The 20,245-nt window shown below is 40.5% G+C and overlaps 2 protein-coding genes across 4 annotated transcripts in view; one reads left to right on the top strand and one right to left on the bottom strand.

Moving 5' to 3' along the window:
• Window positions 1–20,245, bottom strand: part of SPATA22 (spermatogenesis associated 22) — a 39,786-nt gene that overhangs the window by 9,997 nt on the left and 9,544 nt on the right. The window contains exons 9-11 of one of the 3 annotated variants that reach the window (XR_004309311.1): window positions 17,390–17,480; window positions 11,653–11,731; window positions 10,579–10,874 (exon numbers count right to left, since the gene is read on the bottom strand). The gene's annotated coding sequence lies outside the window, so the exon portion shown is untranslated. Of the gene's footprint in view, window positions 1–10,578; window positions 11,732–17,389; window positions 17,481–20,245 lie in introns of those variants that run through there. The other 2 variants (XR_004309309.1, XR_004309310.1) reach the window with 2 other exon arrangements.
• Window positions 1–20,245, top strand: part of LOC107322403 (transmembrane protein 211-like) — a 55,230-nt gene that overhangs the window by 31,685 nt on the left and 3,300 nt on the right. The gene's annotated exons all lie outside the window — the stretch shown is intronic.

The following is a 20,245-nucleotide window of genomic DNA, read 5'->3' as shown; positions in this document are numbered from 1 at the left end:
GAATCTCTATGGGGAAGAATTTTTTCCTCTTTAGATGTTCCATTAGAAACTGCTGATGCAGAATCCATCAAATCCATTAAAAGTCCATTAAGTCTGTAACGCTGCTTTTTGTTTCCATGTGCTATCTGAAGAACTTGGAAGGCCACAAGCTGCATGTTGCCTGTGGCAAATTAACCTGTGCTGGCTGGATATCCTATATGCAATATGAATGTATGGCTTTAAAAGCTGAGAGAATACAAGGCACTGTTACTATACCTGGATTGCTAGGCCAGTGCCTTTGGGTTATGTTATGCAAAAATGATAGCAATGCAAGACAGACACAAATTGAAGGCCAAAATACACTGTGCTGTTGTGCATCTGAGCAGTTTTGAGTCTGAAGCATTCACTGTTGAGTGAGTTGTGAACTGTTTGCTCTTCCATTCCCTGTTTTCAACAAAGGACACAACTCATATGTTTATATGTGCATAAGGTTGAATGATATGAAGATTGTAACAAAAGATGCTGGCAAATATTCAAAAGGTTATTTGTAAAGGAAAACTCACCAATATGGATACCTTGGCTAGAAAAGCTGAAACAATCTCCACCAGCAAGCAATCTCCAAGAGATGCTACCTTGGTGGTGGTCAGCCCTTAAATGAGGTCTTAGAGGAGTTGGAGTTGAGCTCCACCCATTCCGGGAGCACAGCTAAATTATTCTCACCTGTGCTCCCACAGCTGACCCAACTCTTGCCCCAGCTGATTAATCAGAGGTTCAGGTTGTGATTACCAATTTCCCATACAATGTGTAATAAAATAAGCTGAGGATCAGTGGTACTGGGTGTAACAACTTCCTTCTACCTTAGTCCAAATAAAAAATCACATAGGATTAATGTCCCAGACCATTTTATGAATTTGTGTTAACACATCAATTTCAAGGGATAAGAAAGGATAATTTTAGCTAAAATCAAGATTTTATTTCTAAAATAAAACAAGGCACGGTGATCCTGTGCAACCTCGAATGGCCAGGGGCTTTAAGCAGAGCAAATTTGGGTCAGGACACAGGGACAATCTTTGTAAAGTAGCATCAAACCAAATGAAGAGTCTAAACCAAGGCTGTCCCAGCAAGCAATGGGTAGTGAGGATATCTCAATGAAACCTCATGGCACCTTGCTGGGAATTGGTGGTGTTGTATAAACACACAGCATCTCGGAAGCTTGCAGTAGCAGGCAGATAAACCTGCTGTGATGCAGAGGTCAGACGTTGAGCGGGTGAGATGCTTGTCTGAATTGTTACAGCCTCCTGGGAAATTTGTTTGAGTTTGGTTAACTTGACTTTTCAAAGCAGGCATCCTATGGAAGGAAACTTCCTTGAGTGACAAGTCTGATGTCGTTAAACAAAACCATTTTTGAAATGCAGAACTCCAAACGTGATTCAAATGCAGGTTTCCCAATGTATATTTCATCAAGGCTAGCCATAAGCAATGCTTTTAAAACATTTCCTTTGAAGGCTGGCTGTTTATCTGGATTCAGTGAAAGGAGGTTTGGTGAAAGAGGGTGTCAAACAGGTCAAGAGGCGAGACGGACTCTGTGCCCTGGAAATCCAAGCCTTTATTATCTGGTCTCCCTGGGATTTCCTTTCCTACATAGAAAAATGTGTGGTAGTGCCATAGCAACAACAAAGGAACAAACATAGCAGGACACATCTCTGCTGTTTAAGGCTTAGCAGGTTGGATTTTGTAAATGACTGCATTTCCACAACAGTTATTTTGCTGAGAGTGGTATAAACAATGAAAATCTGAACCAAAGGCACAAGAAATAAGGACAAACAGCTTTCCATCTTCTCTTTAAGGAGCTGTCTGTGAAGCAAAACAAGCCCTATAAATATTAAAGACAAGCTGAAAAATCTGTGTTTTACTTCTAGACTGATTCCTCACCCTCATCTCACACCAAACTTATGAAAGAAGCATGCATAATGCCCATGATAAGCCCCTCACCCTGCATGAGCAAGCAAAGCTGCCTGCAGCCACGTTTGTTCTCCACTAGTCAGTTCCCATAGACAAAATGGACGGCCTGATGGCCCTGCGAAGGGGCTTTGCTTAAGGGGTCAGGAGGACAGCTGGGGTGCCAGTGGAGGGTCACAAAACTGGAAGAGGCTTTGCCTTGTGGAATTGGAGCAAAACCTCCCAGTGCAGAACTTGGAGATTGGGCAGCTACCTGGGATTTTATTAAGATGCTTTTTTATTATTTTATTCTGATGCTTTTTTATTCCTATGGATTTGATCTCTTATTTCACAAGAATGCATGACTTGTGCTTTTGAAGCCAATGGCAGATCGGCATAATTAATGAAAATCAGGTTACAATCATGACACAGGTCTGTCAGTTAGAAGCCCCAGAGGAAAATTTTTGCAGCCCTCCCCTAACCTCTAAGATCTTTGACATGAAACACAAGGCTTCCGGAGTTGTTTCATGACCGCATTTGTAACCTTCCTTTCACAAGCCATTATTCTTCACACAGTGAGCCCAGATAACAGGGCCCATCAGCACCTGTCACGCAAGAGGTCTTGGCTTAAAACTTCCAGTTTAGCTGTCTTATTTCAAGACAGCACTTTATCAGAGGAGACCAAAGTCATGCCAAGATAAGACGTAAGATGAGTGTGTGGAAGAAGAAAAAAAATCTCTCAAGTTTTCAGGAAAAATGGTGAACTACATTTCATAGTTGCCCAGTTTTTGCTGGAGTAAATTCAAGACTACATTCCAGTGCTTTCATTTGCAAACCTGTTTTACATACTTGTCATGAATTCTGCAGAATAGTACCTCTGACTTCAACCTCTGCCCACTTGCTCTGATCTGCCCAAGAACCTCAGTTAGTTATCAGATATAGTGTTGTAATAACTGCTTTGTAGTTTAACTTTTTTGCTTGGCTCACCCCCTGAGGGAGGGCAACGAGCATCTACAATTCTCTGTTGTGCAGAAGGGACAAGTGTTTGCTGTCTTCCCTGGACCAGTCCCTTCAATCATCTTCTTTGAAGCCTAAATCTCAGTTCATTCGGGCTCTCATCATGGAAGAATGCCAGTGTTTAATCTGTACTTACCTAGTATTGCGCTGCCTCTGACTTTGCTATGTGTTCCCTTGAAAAGGGTAGCTGAAATTGGATCACATCCAGAGCCCATCAGAATGCTAATGGCAAGAGGTCCTAACATGCCTTGATAATTAATGGGAACAAATGACTGACAAAGTCACAGAAAGGGTTTCCTTTAAAAGTCCCCTTCATAGAGAGTAATAACTGTAGTAATTGTACAAATTCTCTAACAGCTCAGCACATGATAAAATTGTTTCAATAGGCATAAAAAGAAATATCATGAGATTAACACTTAACAGATTGAAAACATCTGGGTTTAGAAAACGGATTGGTGAGACGGCAGCTTTTGCAGGGCTCTGTGGGGTTATTTCCCCCTTCAGAGTAATCTACTCGACTACAGAACAAGTATTTTTTTGACCTGCCAGCGGAGACAATATTAACAATTTCTAATTCTTTAGTCAGCAGAACAATAAGGTGAATGAATCCTGGGACTGGGTTGAAGGGAGCCTTTATGATCCTCCAGCATCTCTTTAAATTCTCCTTCTGTCACTTGTAACAAAACAGGCACTTTTTGGTATGGAAAACACATGGCACACAAAGAAAAAGGAAAAATAAGCCTGCCACCTTTAAATGCAAAGCTGCATTCAGATTTATGGGGTTATGGCTAAGAAACAGAATAACAGCGGATATCTTTTTATGGGTGACTGGGAGAAAGTAAATGCATTTCATGCTATAACACAATGGTCAGGGACTGCAAAGAGATAATAGATGGATTTTTTTTTTTTTTCATTTAAATGTCATTCTCAAATGGAATACGTGGGAGGAGCCATTGACTTGATGGTGGTAAATGATCTGATCACAGATGAATAATAATAATTGTGCATTGGCAATGATCAGTGCCAACTTGATAGATAGCTCAGATTTGACCTGTAATATTTGGCATCAGACCTCATTTCTATGCATCCAGCCTCGTGCCTTCTATCTTTATTACCCAGTGCATTTTCTTTTCTGAGAGCAGTCTGATTGCTACTAATCTTCTAGCCTGTAACCTAATGCTCTCTCCCTAAATGAAGTCCCCATATTGTTGATAAAGAGTCATTGTGTTCGCTTATCTCCCTCCTCTCCAGAAGTGATAGCAGGAAATCTGACTTCTCAATTAACCTGTGCTGAATTAGAATCTTTATGATCAAATTGGTTGATGTGATTTTTTTTTAATCTGGGCTGCCTGAAACTCGGTAAGAATTAGGGTTTGTGTATCTCACCAGAGCCTCGCTCTGTGTCAGGTTGCTGTGGGGTACACAAATGAGAAGCCATTTTTCTGTCATTCTTACAAATTGCTTCTCTGTCAGAAATTTTATAAGGAGGAATGAACATAATACTGTGTTGCAGGTAAAGTGACAGAAACAAGATCATCCGTACCATGGAAAAATATTGGATGTTTTACAGATAAAGCAAACAAAGGTGAATATAGCATAGATCTATCTATGAGACAGACCCTCCACAAATGAATTAAAATGATTATTTTAAATGTGTTTTTCTGGGATGAAATAGCATACACTGGTGCACGAGAATGAAGACATTCAGGCCTCGGCTTGGAGTTGGGAAGGCTCCGGGGAGACATCATTGCAGCCTTCCAGTACTTGAACCTTAGAAGCAGAAGGGAGACTGATTTTTCACATGGTCTAATAGTGATAGGACAGGGAGGATAAGCTTTAAACTAAAAAAGGGGAGTTCAGGTTAGATGTTAGGAAGAAACTGTTTACTCACATGTTGGTGAGGCACTGGCACAGGCTGCCCAGAGATGTTGTGGGTGCCCCATCTCTGGAGGTATTCAAGGCCAGGTTGGATGGGGCCCTGGGCAGCCTGATCTGGTGGCTAGCAGCCTTGCCTGTGGCAGAAGAGCTGGAACTGGTACATGTGTGGGAGCTCTCCTGAGCTCTTACCCCACTGCAGCTGTATGGGCTCTCTGGTGTAGAGGCAGCTTTTTGCTCCCAGGACTGCTTTATCAGATGAGATCTGCTGTTAGACACCATCTTCCCGGTGTGTCTTTGAGTTCAAGTACGGCTTAAGCTGGAGGCATAATGCTTGCTCTAATTCCTCGGCAAGAAGTTTAATTACAGAACGTGTAATTAGAGACTGTATTAAAGATCATCAAAATGTCTCCTACATTAAAAACCATATCAATTTCATTAAAATATGGATACCTAAGAAAAAAATATTTGGAGGCTAAATGGAACCTCTCATTATGACTTCATTTCCTTGATGCTGTTTGAGTTTTGGCAGGAAGGGTACCAGCAGAAGATAAATACATTTCCGTTTAAGATTCCACCTGTAATCATCCACTGCAGGAAGATTAGGGCTGAATAATGACAGTGCTTTGTGATGTTTTGTAGGCAGTTCTGATTGTAGGCAAAAATTCAAACTAATCTTTACACGCAGCACATAGATCTCTCCTTCAGGAATTCATTCACCCTGAATCCCACGTGGAAGATATCCTATAAAACTCCAGATCAGAAGTGCTTATTTTCATAAAAATATTCCTTTGCTGAAGATTTCAGACAATTTCAGCTAATGCTTTCTCTTCCATCCAGTATTTGTGCTTTCCTTGTTGGGTTCTGTTTAAATTCACATTATTTCAGGACCATCTCGTAATGTTTGCACAGTATTTCCAATCCTCTCCTAGTAAAAAGGCATTAAGGTAATCTATGACACTATAAATACAGGGCTTTTTTAGGAAAGTCCGTGAGTCATTTTGCTGTAATGACAGCAGGCCTCATTAAACAGCTGCATGATTGGGGACACCTGAAATGCTGGCGTGCCTGCATATTGTAACAGCCCCAAATGTCACCCCTGGGAACACAGCAACAACAGAGATGTGGGATTCAAATTTGAATTTGCAAAAAGGAGCAAGGACTGGTTTGTGTGCTCAGTCATCCTGCTGTGAAGTTATCCAAAAAAAGTAGCGAGGGTAATTCAGGTGCTGGTAGATTTACTGATAGTTGTGTATTCCAGTATACATAGTTAAGAAATCAAGCATGAGAGGGTCATGTAAGAGGCTGGTAGAACCCAAGCAGGGCTTGTTCAATGAAGATGCTGAAAGTTCAGCTCTTCAACTATATGGAGACAACACATTTGAGTCAGGGCCTCCAGGTGGGAAGTTAACTTTGTAATCTGGCACTGGGCAATCTGGACTATGAATTTGTCTGCAATGCATGGCATGAGGGCTGAGGGCTTTGATCCTCCATGGGTCACTGAACACAGGTAAGTCATTTTGTAAAATATCATTCCCGCAGCCCTTCACTAAGTGTGTACAGAATACCAGGCTTCCAGAACGCTGAATTAAAGCTGTAAATTTCAACTGTCAGAGCCGAAAGATGTTGGACCAGGCAGCATGTACCTTTATGACATTTTCTTATTACAAGCACTGAGATGCAATTGCTCACATGGGGCCTTAAATCAAATCGTGAATGGAAGTTGTGACAGAAACACCCCAGCTCCCTGCCTTACCGCAGGCACCGGCAAAATATGTGCAATTAACATGGCCAAGGAGCTAGAAATTGGCGATGCTTTTCTTTTGGATGGATTTTGCCACCCCAAGTTGAAAAATGCACTTGTGTCTGACCAGTTGCAGTATGGTCATTGATTTGTATTTTCCATAATCCACAGTAGTCCTCAATAGCTGCATGTAACAGAGCACTGTTGTTGATATAAATTTAACCGTTTGCATGGAGTTAAATGTTTTCCTTGGACACATCTGTTGGGACAGCAGAGAGAGATATGTGCTATCAGCATCTTTCAGCCAGGTCTTGGTTTCCCAATCAAAGGAGTTTTCTTGGGTTTTGTTGTTAATTGCTCCACTCTTTCCTTCTTTGTAGTCAATCAAATGTACTTCTGTCTGTAGATCTAGTAATTATATGTTCTTGTTTTTATGCAGGGCTAATAGACCACCTAAGGCTTTGTGTAAATTAGTTAATGTTTTTTCCTGCAAAGCTGGAGCTTTTCCTGTATGATGGTGACAGGTGCAAAATGTTCCTTGCAAAAGCATATGGCAAATTGTTGAAGTACAGCAAACGCTTATGGGTTTTTGAAAAACAGGATTAAAGAAGCTTGTTCTAAATGGCATCTCTGGGCACACTGATGATTCTGTAGTTCTTCAGAAGCCCAAAATGCCTTAAAGTTGCTGCTGAAAAAGCAGATACCTCAGTGGGAAAAAATGTTATAGGGAACATAGAGGGAAAATAATAATTTTCGAAGGTGCTTAAGCCAAAGTGGGAGTGGCCATGTTAGGCAAACAGGCTGAAAAGCAGCACAGATCAGTGTCTGTCTTGCATTAAAAAGCAAAACGGTGGAGCAGAGTTTGTAGGCCAGCCAAAGAAAAACAAAGGATTGTGCAGGGAAGATAAGCTGTTAGTACTTTGTCTCTGTGGCTTCTAAAATGCCTCTGCTGTTGTTGAATGTTAATCTGCTCGTCACAGTGCGAGAGAATCGGGGCTCTCTCTGTAGATATCTGGGGGCAAAACTGGCCTAATGAGGTCAGTGGCAACACTTCTGTCGGCTGGGTATGGCCAGGGTTTCATTCCAACCCTCAAACTGTTTTTATTTCCTGTAAATAATCCCTGCTAGAACTGAAAAACATTTTAAAGTGAGGTTTTATTCCTGAGTGCATGGCTATAACACATTAATAAATCGGTAGCCAAACTAAATAACTGCTGTTTTCCACTTAGGTTTCAGCCTTCCCATTTATTTCTGTTTTTCCACTTTCTCACACTGTTTTGAAAACAGCTCAAATCCACATTTTCTGGCAATTCGGAGATGCTCTCAGGAGGGGGAACACGTACTCCTTTCCCCACCAAAGGATCCCTGCTGTGTGCTCAGGCGGTGCTGAAGCCACAAGCTTAGCTTAGCTTTTTTTTGTTCAGCTTTGGTTCCCTTCACTTTCTGCTGATTCCACGAAATTGTGAAAAAAGTGAGTGGAAAAAAGCTGAAAGATCCCATCCCATTTTCTCCAATTTAAAGTACTATCATCTTATGTAAAAGCCTGAGGTAAGCCTCAAAGTTGGATCTCTTACACAGCAATTTCCTTGAAGAGTTATTGGATCACATTTTTGTAGGGGCTTCTTCTACAAACAAGTATTTCATTGCATCTGTTTTTCCCAGTGAGCTGGAATTCATCTTTCTGATGAAGGTATTTCCATGATTGAGCTTCCAAATGTTCAGATAAAAGTATGACGCATCTGCTTTTAGTTTGTTCTTTTTGTAGTTGATTTGCAAATGAACACAAGAGAAGTAGAGAGGTGATACCGGCAAACACCAGGTAGCAAACTTCTAGGTGGCAAAACATGTGCCAAACCACAACATCAGTAAGACTGAAAGAGTGTAGAAAGGGCTGCGGTCAGTGGGCATGGAGGGTTTCCTGAGTACTAAAAATCTGATAAAAAATCCTTCAAATCTTCTAACTTGTTCCTAATTCCGTGTAATCAGATTCTGCAGTGGGGACCTTATGTCATCCCCTGAACAGTGTCTCTAAGCAATGGGCAGTGATTTCTTACTTTGGAAGCTGACTCTCATGCATTTATACTTTCTGAAATGAATGTGGGGCCTCTTTATGCCTTATGAGACAAAACCCTAAAGGAATTCAGATGGAGAACAAGTGCTGTTATGTCTTAGTGCTGTGCTGGAACTTCTCTTCTTTGAAAGGAAAACAGTTAAATGAATGGAAACTTTTGGCCCTGGATGGCTGCAGTGTGCACTTAGGATTCATCATTTGCCCTTCCTTGATGCACATCACTCCTGGCAGAACAGATGAATATTGCCCTGATTAATCAGTAGTCCTCAGGGAACTGCTCTTTTTGGACATCCATTCTGATCATTAAGAAGCCATACTGTCCTGTGCTTGCTACAGCATATGGAAAATGCAAAGTAAATTGTGTAAAATTTACTATATTACTAGAAACATTTCTCTATTTCTCAGACAGTTACAGTGTTACTTGGTGTCCTGAGATGACAAATGATGTAGTTATTTTTTCTGTGCTTCACCATAAATGTTATTAACTCAAACATTTACACGCAGGAAGATGGAGACGCAGTGGAGTTATTTTTGTCATCCCTAAAGGAAGTGCCTGCCTGGAGTGCTTCTCCCTGCAGTGTAGGGTGGCTGGCAGTGTCACTGCAGGTGCTTGCAGCAAAGTGGGGTCCCAGCTCTCAGTAGGGTGGCAGGGAGCTGAGCAGGAACAGCTGCCTGAGGCTAAGATTTGCTTTCCAAATAGTCAGGAAAACCCAGCTGCATCTCAGGTGATCCTCCCAGAAGCATCTTTACACACCTGCTGACACTCTGTAACCTTCCAGACTGCAGCAAAGATTCACAGGAGGGTTTCCCAAGCTCCCACTGCTCCTGGCTCAGTTGGTCCTGTCCACCTGAAATCTCACACAGGACAGTGGAGGTTGGAAGCATCCTTGGCAAGACAAGCATAGCTTGAGCCTAGCCCAGGCACAAGGGCAGGATAAAGGACAGAGCCCTTTGCTATACTGCAAAGAACAGCTTTCACTTTGCAAGCAAATTACTGGTTGAATCACATTTGACAGACTCCAGAGTAATTGCTGTATGAGCAGCACTTGGGTTTAGAAGGCATGTCTGTGTGCTTGGCTGACAATTAGATGGCTCATCCCATCCAAGGAAGCATCTCACCATTGCAAGGTACTGGATACATAATTAAACAGCAAATGAAATGGATCCACCTTGCAGTAGTGCAACTGCCTGATTCTTGTACTGCAAGATGGCTCGTGCTAATGCAAGACAGACTATTTGCTTTTGGGAAACAGCATATATTGTTCCTCTGTCAAGAACCTGATCACTTCTGAAGAGGAGCCATTGTGCCACAGAGTGCACAGGGCAGTTCTTTCTTTCCCTTCTTCCATTTTCAAGCTCTGGTTTCTATGGAAAGGACTCAGGCCTGCAGGGTGGGCAGGCACATTTCAGCAGGCTCTCGTGGGGACAGCTAGTACAAGTTCTGTGTCCTGGGCTGAGACAGGTGGAGAGAAAGAGGGCAGAGGGCTGGCTAGCAGCAGGACATTTGCTTTCCTGTGTCTAACATATGTGAGCATCACTGTTTTGTGCTGCCAACAGTTATGACTTGCTGAGACAGAGCTGGGAGGGGGCTGCACAGGAAAGCAGCCATTAAATGCTGCCTGCATCTCCTCTGCAATCACAGCGCTTGAGTGGCCCAGCCACCCTCAGCTCTGTGGGGCACTTGGAGCCAAAATGAAAGGAAATGGGAAACCACAGCTCCATTATTTCAAAGCAGATTGCACAGAAGTTCATCTGCTGCTAGAGGAAGAGCTCTGCTCCTTCCCAGCTGACCCGAGACCTCTGCTCATCTGCGATTATTTTCTGTTTCAGGAAAATGAACAGAACCAAATCTGCTGATTGAGAGAATCTTCCACAAATTTCATCTCGTGGAAGTCTTTCCATTAATGTCTTTCTCACATGAAAGAGAATTTGGCTGTCAGATATTGTTCCCTGCTGGGCTGATATTGATTTCTTTTTTTTTTTTTTAAAGATAAAAATACTTGATGCAGTGCTATTGAAATATTAGAAAAACAAATCAACCTGGAACTCAATGTAATAGGCCATCGTATAGATGCTAACTAAAGGCTGTCTATAAGAGATGAGAAATAAGACTTTTATTACAAGTTAAAGGTTGAGCTTAAAAACTGGCTTCACTTCCCTGACCTCCTAGCCTGGAGGGCACTGCATCTCTGTCATTCTCAGATGTTAACAGGGTCATCTGCTCTCCCAGGAGAAACTCAGAATTCATACCTGGAGTTGCAGCAGATAAAAAAGAATAAAGAGAATGATTTGCTGCTTCTTTACTTATAAATATATTCAGACATTTCCAAATGCACATGTCCATCTCTGTGCTCTGGGTCTTAAGTAGTTTGTTTATTAAGAAAGATTGATGCTTGTTTTATTTAAGAATGTCATCTCTCTTAAAAAACAAAGTCTAGAAAACAAATACATTTCAGTGTCAGAAGATCCATGGCAACACTATTTCCTGTATTAATAAAACAAAGGTAATAATACAGATGTCCTTGAAAGTAACTGTTTCTAACAGAGATAAGATGGTGATTAATGGCAAATTTGTTCTTGCCAGGGGTGGCTATCAAGTGTAAGTAAATAAATGGGATGGTTCCATTCTTGCAGTCTAACCACCATAAATATTATTACTCTGGTAATAGGAAGATGCAATACTGCTGGCCATTTAGAGGTCCAAGATTCTGAAAACATCCTTGCCCCTTAGGTTATTCTCCTGATGTGATCATTTACTATGATGCCACAGGAGAAACAAATGGCGTGGCAACCAATTTAATTTAGTTTTCAAATAATTTCCAGAATGTGATGTTATTTTCTGATGGTGTCACTGCACCTTATAAACATTGTCTGAAGATCTTAACCTTAAGAAATGGAACAGTCTTTATGAAGCTGGATTTTAAAGATGATAAAGTGTTAAAAATAACTAAATACAGGTTATGTCCCCTCTGACTTTAAGAGATCTGATCTGCTTACAGGCAGTGATACACATTCTGCAGCAGCTCACCTCCTTCCTAAGCACTCGGTGGGATGCAGAGTGTTGCCAGAAGTCTCCTGCAGGCCTCCTTAGCTCGTGCCTGTAGTCACTTGCAAAAGAGAGAGGATTTTCAATGCTATCTTAAGTGGAGATAGAAAAAGCCTTCCTCCACAAAGAATTTCAGTCATCCCCATGGTTTATTTATAGATTTTGCATTTCGTGGTCCAAATACATATACACTAAGTTATTCCGTCAAAAAATATAAATGATGATAGTTTGTTAGCTGCACCACTTGAATAATTGTATCAAAGTGTAATAAAGTTATTGAAGGGATTTATTAAATTGATGAAGCAACTCATTAAATCCTTCAAACACGATAATGAAGGAGGAAGCATGGGTCCTTTTATTATAACTGAAGATGGGAAATTGTGGAACAGAGCCTACCTGAAAAAGACGATCATATATCCCAAATGAGCTTTATTTAGCTTGTCATTTTCAGCCTTCCTATCACTTCTGTGGATTTTTCCATTAATTTTCTAACCTAAAAGTCCATTGACTAAAGGGAGGAGAGGTCAGAGTGCAGCATGCTGCCAGACTTGTCTGGCATCAGAGGATCAGAGGATCAGAATGGGATGAGCTGGCAGCTTTCAGTGAATTAGCAGTTGTGCTCTCATTTCCTACCTATAGAATACTTAGGGTTAAGCTATGGGTGATTCTTTTTACAACATTTTTAAAGGTTAGGAAAACCACTGCTTGGGTACAAGTGGCACCTTTCCAGTTTGCAGTATTAAAAACCTTCCAAGCACACAGGTAGTGTTCAAAGTTGGGATGTGCAGCTATAACCAACTTCAGTAGGATGTATCCAACTACATGGCTACAGCTGTGTGACACCTGGGCTGTAAAAAGGGGGAGCTCTGGAGAAGACAATTCTTCCCAACATTACTTGTGGCATTGCTGATTGGTGGTGCATTGAAGTCAGAAGCGTGAAATGAGGGCTGCTACAGAACTGTTATGATCAGGTGGCAGTACGTGTGTATCTGCTGAGTGATGACAGTCACAGGACTAGAGTGCCTGAGAAACAGAGAACTCTGGTTTCAACCCCCTGTCAAAGAGTTTTTGTTAGAAGATATGAAAACATGTAATTTGTGTCTTCCTGGTAATTCATGTGTCCTGGGGAAATGGAAGCTGGTCATTGTTGCATAAATCAATTAGAAGAAGCATGTAGGGATGCCTTTTTTTGTTTTAAGCATGTATTTTTCATGGTTGCATCCCAGATAAAATGCTATTCTGTCAGGGATTCTAGTCACCTTTCAGCCATTTATGTAAAATACCTGTCTCTGAAAGAGGTAATGAATGCAGTATCCCCGAGGCTTAAAGACTGTTGGGATGCGAAGTGCGACTGTAACCATGTGAGACTTGGGCATTGCTCTCAGGCATCAGCCTGACGCAGCTCTGCATGGCACATCTCAGTGATGCGGGAGACAAGATACAGAATGTGCAAAGTTAAAATAAATTCACTGTAAAACGCCTTCGCAGTAAGGTCACCTCTTATGTTAGGCTAGCATTTAATGGCTAGCAGCTTCATTAGAAATCTGTTTTCATGAGCATCTGGGAGTCCTGGAAGAGGTGAAAAAAGTGATTTAAAACAGTCCTGTGAGGTGAGCAGGTTGGGAAGAGAAGGAAGCAAATGTGTCATGTCAAATCATGACATCTCAGGTGATCTACACATCACCGCCTGTCTTCTGGACCACATCCCCTGCTCTAAATAGCTATTTATGAACTTGGAATTGACAGAAAGAGCAGGAGCAAAGACCTGCTGTAGGCTGGGCAGAATCTCTCCTTTCCAAGTGGGCTGGCTCCTCTGCAGAGACAATAATGCTGCAAGGAGACATGTCAGCTCCTTCACTGCTAAGACTCAAGTTAATACTGCTCTTGATAGGGAACATATTGCATGATGAATTGAAGCTGCATTTGTTCTTAGCCAAAGGATCACAACAAGAAGCATTAATTAAATTTTCAGTTATCAGTTTCATTGCCTGTCTATGCTGGAGAGCGTGCTGGTTCTGGCAGGGATAGGTTAATTAAGAGAAGAAGCAAGGCATTTGCCACCTTTATTTCTATTAGTAGAAAAGGAGTTGAGTGGCTAACCAATTTGACTTGCTTAGAAAATGTGTACCATATTATGTTTACCTAAAATAGAGCAATTGAAATATGCATTTTTATTAGCACTTTTTAATTTTTGAATAAAATGTAACAGAGAGAATGGAATACAGGCACACTGCAAGTACAATACATGCTGAATGTGCTGCTGTCATCTAAAGGATCCTGCACTTAAATGTGCCAATATTATTTTTCTACTCTGCTTCTATGTTTGGAGTTCTGCAAGAGATGGAGTGAGCATAACTTACATGGTTCCCAATGAATTAAATAGAATATATATATAATTACTGAAGCAATAAAATAATGAAAAATTGTATTGGCTTCCGAATTAGAGTGCATCCAATAGTCCCCATGTCTTCAGTCTCTGAGTCTTTTAAAATTTTGTTTAACAGTCTGCTATCCTGAGAAACATTTGCTCTTGTCTCCCCCTTTCACAGTCTGCTAAATAGGCTGTATATCTTCTAACCTTGCAGGTGACAAAATGCACTCCTTCACTGTAGTCCACACAGTGCCATATCATTTCAGCCTTTCTGAGTAAACGACATGCAACTCTATAACTGCATGATTAGGCCCATAGATTACCAGATTACAACCATAAATCTTCCCCGTAGCTACCACTCGCTTGGCAGAAATAGTGAAGTATCATCATTTGTTCTTGTGTAGAAAACATGCTGTGAAATGCAACCTCAAAGGTCACCAGGATGGCATTTCCTTTTGTGGCCCTCAATAAACTTGTAGCTAATGCAGCAATTACCAAGCCCAATTACCCCTGTGCAGCCTTCAGAGGATTTCTTTTCTGTAGTCTCGGTAGTTAGATTCCACTTTCTTCAGTTAAAACGTGGGGTAGATTTAGCTATCTGCACAATTGCCAGACATTTCTGGAACAGGCTATTTGTGCACTAAGGGCCTCTCTGAATGAGGAGGCTGTGCCAAAGAATGGGAGCAGGGTATTTAAGCAATACTAATGAGATGTGTGCAAGAAGGTGTGTGGGCACTCATTTCAGTGTTTTATTTAAAATAACCTCTTCCTTCCTATTCCACCTCAGCTGAATCCAGATGAACTGTAGTAACATGGTCCAGCTTTTTGCACACAGGTGTCTCCCAGTAGAAACACAAGCCTAATGCAGTACCCTGCCTGCCCAGGTGTAGTCACATACTTAGCATTTAATTAAATAGCCTGAGACACTGTACGAACCAGTACATCTCCTTTGTTAGCTAAGACAGAGTTTTGACAAGCTATGTAGCTTTCTTTATATCCACATCCATTTTACAGCTGCTAAGTGCTAACTTGTGAGTTGCACCACTTAGGAAAAAAAAAAACCAAAAAACAACAGGAAAGGAATTGATATAATCTTCTGCATATTTGGCAGCAGTCTGGGACTGATGTGAGCTCTTCACAACGTGTTTGACTGAAATGAAGCCAGTGGAATAATTCTTAAAAAAGGAGAAGAGCTGAACTGCAGTATGTAAAAGCAGTTGTATCCTTATTATGACTTCCAGTTCTTTGTATGGGGAAAGATAGCTTGATTTTCATACCACGTGTGTGAGTGCTATTATCCCTTTTCCCAGCTCTCCATTTTGCTTTCTTTGGAGGGAATAATTGCTAGGGCTGCTTTCAAGAGTTTGAATTATGGGTACCTCACCTGCACCTGCTAGTTCCATAAAGAAGGGAATGTAATGATGGCTCCTGTTTATCTCACTCCCCAAAATGATTTGTTTCCATAACAGTAGGATTTTGTCTGCTTCAGTTTTATCTTTGACAAGTCACTTCCCTCACCATGTTATTAATAGTTAAATGGCATTTAAATGGTGCCTGCTGATTTTAGACATATTTCAGTTTTTTATCAAATTTACTCCTCCTTGCCTTCTTTCTGTTTGCACACTCAGGTGCAGTTATTATCACAGGGACCAATAGCTTTGACCTTGGGTTTTACTTAGCATTGTCTTTAGGCTTCCAGTTGTTGGAAGAGACTTATATTTATCTCCTTTTCATACAGGGGAACTTGCAAAATATCTGATATTTGGCGACCCTTCAGGCATGCTACAAAAATACTTGCTTAGGAAGAGTGCTGGAAATTATTAAGAATAGTCAAGCCAATGCAGCAGGAAAAGAGGTGATGTTTTTGAAGATTTCTGGCTGAGTTCTGGTTAAAGGGTTTTCCCAGTGCTGCTCAGATATGAGCTGCATTTCTGGCTCTGTGTTTAGGGTATCTGTAGCTTTCAATCAGCATCTGCTTTCTCATTTAAAATCATATTAGTAAAATCAAATAAATGTAAATAAAAGCTTAAGATGAGCTAATAAAATGATTAGAGAACATTGTATGAGCTCAAGGAAATGTTATTCAAAGTCAATTGAGTGTGTGTAAGAACTGCCAGCTTTAAGGAGAAAGAAAATGGATTATGTGTGAGAGGAAACTTCTTGATGAGATGAGTGAGAAACTGCCTTGGTAGATTAAACTTTGTCAATAAAAAATGTTCCAAGAATAGATAAGACTGTAAAGCAATCTGTAATAGGTCTGGAAGAACACTCTTGCTGGCCTACAATTCAGCCTTAATTCCCATGATTGCCTGAGATATCCCACACTCTCGTAATTAATCCATCATAGTCATAAGTGTCAGGAATACAATGTACTCCTAAAATATGCAATTTAAATTTCTAAGACCAAATAATCTTCTTAAAGCAGGTAATTTCAGCAAGATAATTCATGCACAGTGTGTAACCATTACTACTATTACACATCATTTAAGCACATTAACAAATACAATAAAATAAAACAATCTCCCCTCCATGACTCTTTTTGGTCTCTAATATTTGTGGACCATCTCTAGATTTTGATCCCAAGCTATTTTCAGTTTAAACATAAGAAATATTGTAGCATATACCTCAGGTTAACCAAGTTTTCACACTCCTGCCTCACGGTACAGGCAATGGTTCAATTATTTGTTTTCTACACTGACAACTCAGCAATGCTGGGGAAAGAAGTGGGAATGGAAATAGCCATTTTCTATGCGTGGCATTTGAGATGGTTGTACATTGGTGCCCTCTGCACATATTTGAGAGAACTGCATTACTTTAGTTTGGTTTAAAACAAACAGAAAAACACATTGTAATTGGTTTAAATACTTGAACGGTATTTCAAGAGCTGAATGAAATAAATAAACCTGAGCAATGACAGCAAGTTGTAATAAGTATATTTTTAAATAGTAGCAAAAGCTGCATTCCCCTGGGTGGCAGTGACATGTTTGGTATTATCACCACCACCAATTTACAACTTTTTAGAATAAATGCTCTGTTCTCAATAAGAAGAGGGACCCTCCATTCTAATAATAACTCTTTCCTGATAATTAAAGCTACTCTACTTAGAAATTGACAAATTCAGGTAACTTTTTTAAAAAGGAGGGAACCAGCATTGTATTAAGCTTTAGGTCTGCAGGGGAGCAAGAGCACAGCTTGTAAAGTACTTTGTTGGCTGGCAAAGCCATCAGAGAACTGCCAGTTGCCATCTGACTGAAGGACACCAGTGAAGTAAGAATGAGAGGAGAAGGTGAGACTGTAACTCTTTGATAGGGCAGAAGATTAAAAAGTGGATATTAAAAAGCGACTTACAGTTGAAGTGATGCACGTCGACTTGACTATAAACTGCCTTGTATTCAGCTGTGGCTGTGAGTTAACTGATGAGATCTCAGCTGATGGTGTCCTAGCAATAACAAATACCACATATCAGATACTAAAGCAACAATTAAAAGTGCATGTTTTTAGGAAGACCCAGTGGGTGATGGGACACGAGTGTCAACAGTCCGAGGAACCAAATGATCGGTCAAGCTGTGTTAAAAGAAGCAATCCAGCTATCCACTTTACCAGCAAGGCCTTTCTAAACTCCATATGCTTTCACTTATAGAAAAGGCCCCAATATGTTGTCTTGCTTTCTCATCATCTTTTCTGACAGTGAGATTACACTACATATCATGGTAATGCAAACTCACTGCTGTATTCTGACACCTTGTAAAGAGTTGTTTGTTGCTGGAAAATCGTGCAGAAGTGTAAGTGCCCTATGAGTAGCCTAAATGGAGCCCCACTGTTTCTTTGTGTGTTCTCCCAGCTAACTGCACTGCTGATGGACAGCACTATTACGCTGTCATTAGCACCACGTCTGAAAGCTTGGCTTCTGCTGATAATAACAGGCTATTCAATATCTGGAGCCTTTGTAAGAAAGAGGGCACCTAAATGAGAATAATGAGGTCATTCTGTGACATGCCTGAGGATATGAAACCATGGGTAACTTTTTAGCCCGTTTGATATGTGAACACATTACATTCAGCTGTGACAGATTATTTCTAGCGTTCAAAAAAAAAGGGAAAAAAAAAAAAAAAGGAAAAGCTTCTTCCATTAAACCAGACTATAAAACATGAGCACCAAGTGGTAATCAAAACACTAACATCACTGTAAAGCACAGCCTTCAAAATATTCTATATAACCCAACCAAAAAGAAAACATACATATGGACAGAGACAAGGAGGAGAGCAAGGGGTTGAGATACTAACAGAAAAACAGCTAAGTTTAACAGCAAAGTTTAAAGGGATTTTATGGTAAAAAGATTGCTTACAATTGTGTGTGATGGCTTGGAGCTGGATGAGATGTGTGGACTATTTTGACTTTGAAAAGATGAATCAACTGAAATAACTGAAATTTTATTTTCAAACCTGCTTCTTGCTCAGAGCACAGAGCTATAGAACACATAGATCTGAGGACTGGCTTTGGTTTAGTCTGTAGATCTGCTCAGGTTTAACACTCAAACTTTACAATACCAGTAGGAAAAGTCCTTTCCTGTTTATTCTCCAAGGTCACTTTTTCCATCCCTCTCCATGGAAGTGGTGTTCTCAGAATTTTCCTGGGTGTGCAAGAGTCACTCAACTTGCAGGCTGTGCTGCTGAGCAAAGGAAGCGGGCTGGCCCTTAGCTCTTCTTTCTTCTTTTGGGAAAGCTCAGTAATCTTTGCTAGACAAGATGTTCCTGCATGGCTATTTCAGTCTAATACATAAGCAGTTAAGGTAGATCTGGATCATACAATATATTTTTTTTGCATTTAGCTTCAGTTTCTGTATTAGAGAAACACAGCTGCTGAGAATTGTGCTGTGCTCTACATCTTGTGCTCCCCGGTGTGCTCAGGGTGCTGTGTGTGCTGGGGAAGACCTTGCATGTAGAACTGTTAACTGCTGCACCTTAAGCCTGGAAGGAGGGGAAGGCCAGAGCGTTCTTTCCTTGTGAACCTCTGAAAAATTAATGTTCTCAAGGGCTTAAAGGGAAAAAGTGGTGATGGGAACAAGCACAGGTAAATGCCTTGCTCTCAGAGAACTCCACTTAGCAGCAGGCAGTTTCTCTTTGTACCCTTCCCCGAATTACCCTGGAGGGAAACAGACATGCAAGTTTGCTTCTGCTCCAGTTTCTCTCCTTTGAATTTCTGTTTTCTTGGTCTTATTATTTCTTGTGTTTTTGTTTGCTGTCATTATTATTATTATTAACAAGGGATTAACTATTAACTCATCTTTACTCTTATTCTTGAGTTACTAACAATTCACCCTGAATTTTAATAAATGTGGGAATAAGGAATGACTCAAAATATCTTTCTGATGCATAAAATAAAGCATAAAAAATAGGCTATAGATTGTAAATACAGCACTAATTTAGTAGCAAAACCAAAATAAAACAAAAAACCACCACCAGCAAAAAAACCCATAAAACTAAAAATATATCTATTTCTCAGTGTCCTTTCCAACAAGAGGTACATAGAGGGGCAGGGGTGACACAGCCCTTTGTATCAGCCTCAGCCCCTGTTGACTTGCATGGTGGACAAAAACAGACTCTGAGCACTGCACGTGTACTTTAGTACATCTGTATCATAGGCATCATCTATACCTCGGGCAGTCCTATTTTCAAAGCAGGAAAAATAGTTCTGCTCTTCATTAATTGCACACTATACATTTAAACATAACACACATTCATTAATGACTAAAATCTGTAAAATTCTATTAAAAGATAATCCAGACAGAGTAATTGCAGGGGGCATCAGGCTTTGAAACATCAAGAAGCAGCTTAAGCTTTTATTGTATTTTAGACATATTTCCTCATTATACACCGGATTAATCTGCTGGTGTATTTAGCTTGAAGGAGTAGAGATTTCCTCTAACTCTGTGCCTTGACACTGAAACTTGAGATTCCTACAGCGTATCTTTATTCCATGTTTTTAGTCCCTGAGCTGTCAAATGAGATAATAAGGCAACCCTCAGCCTTAATTTTTAAAAAAATCAAAAGATTTGCAGGTTTAGGAACTTTTCTCTGGATTCCATTATATCTGAGGATCATCTCACTTTTTAAATGGCTATATGATGTTTACTGCAACATTCCAGACATTATGTAATGAACAGTTCTCACGCAAAAAAATCCCAATGCTGACTTACAGCCATGT

Source organism: Coturnix japonica, chromosome 19, assembly GCF_001577835.2.
Source record: "Coturnix japonica isolate 7356 chromosome 19, Coturnix japonica 2.1, whole genome shotgun sequence".
NCBI lineage: Eukaryota > Metazoa > Chordata > Aves > Galliformes > Phasianidae > Coturnix > Coturnix japonica.
This window is presented reverse-complemented; position numbering and strand designations above follow the sequence as displayed.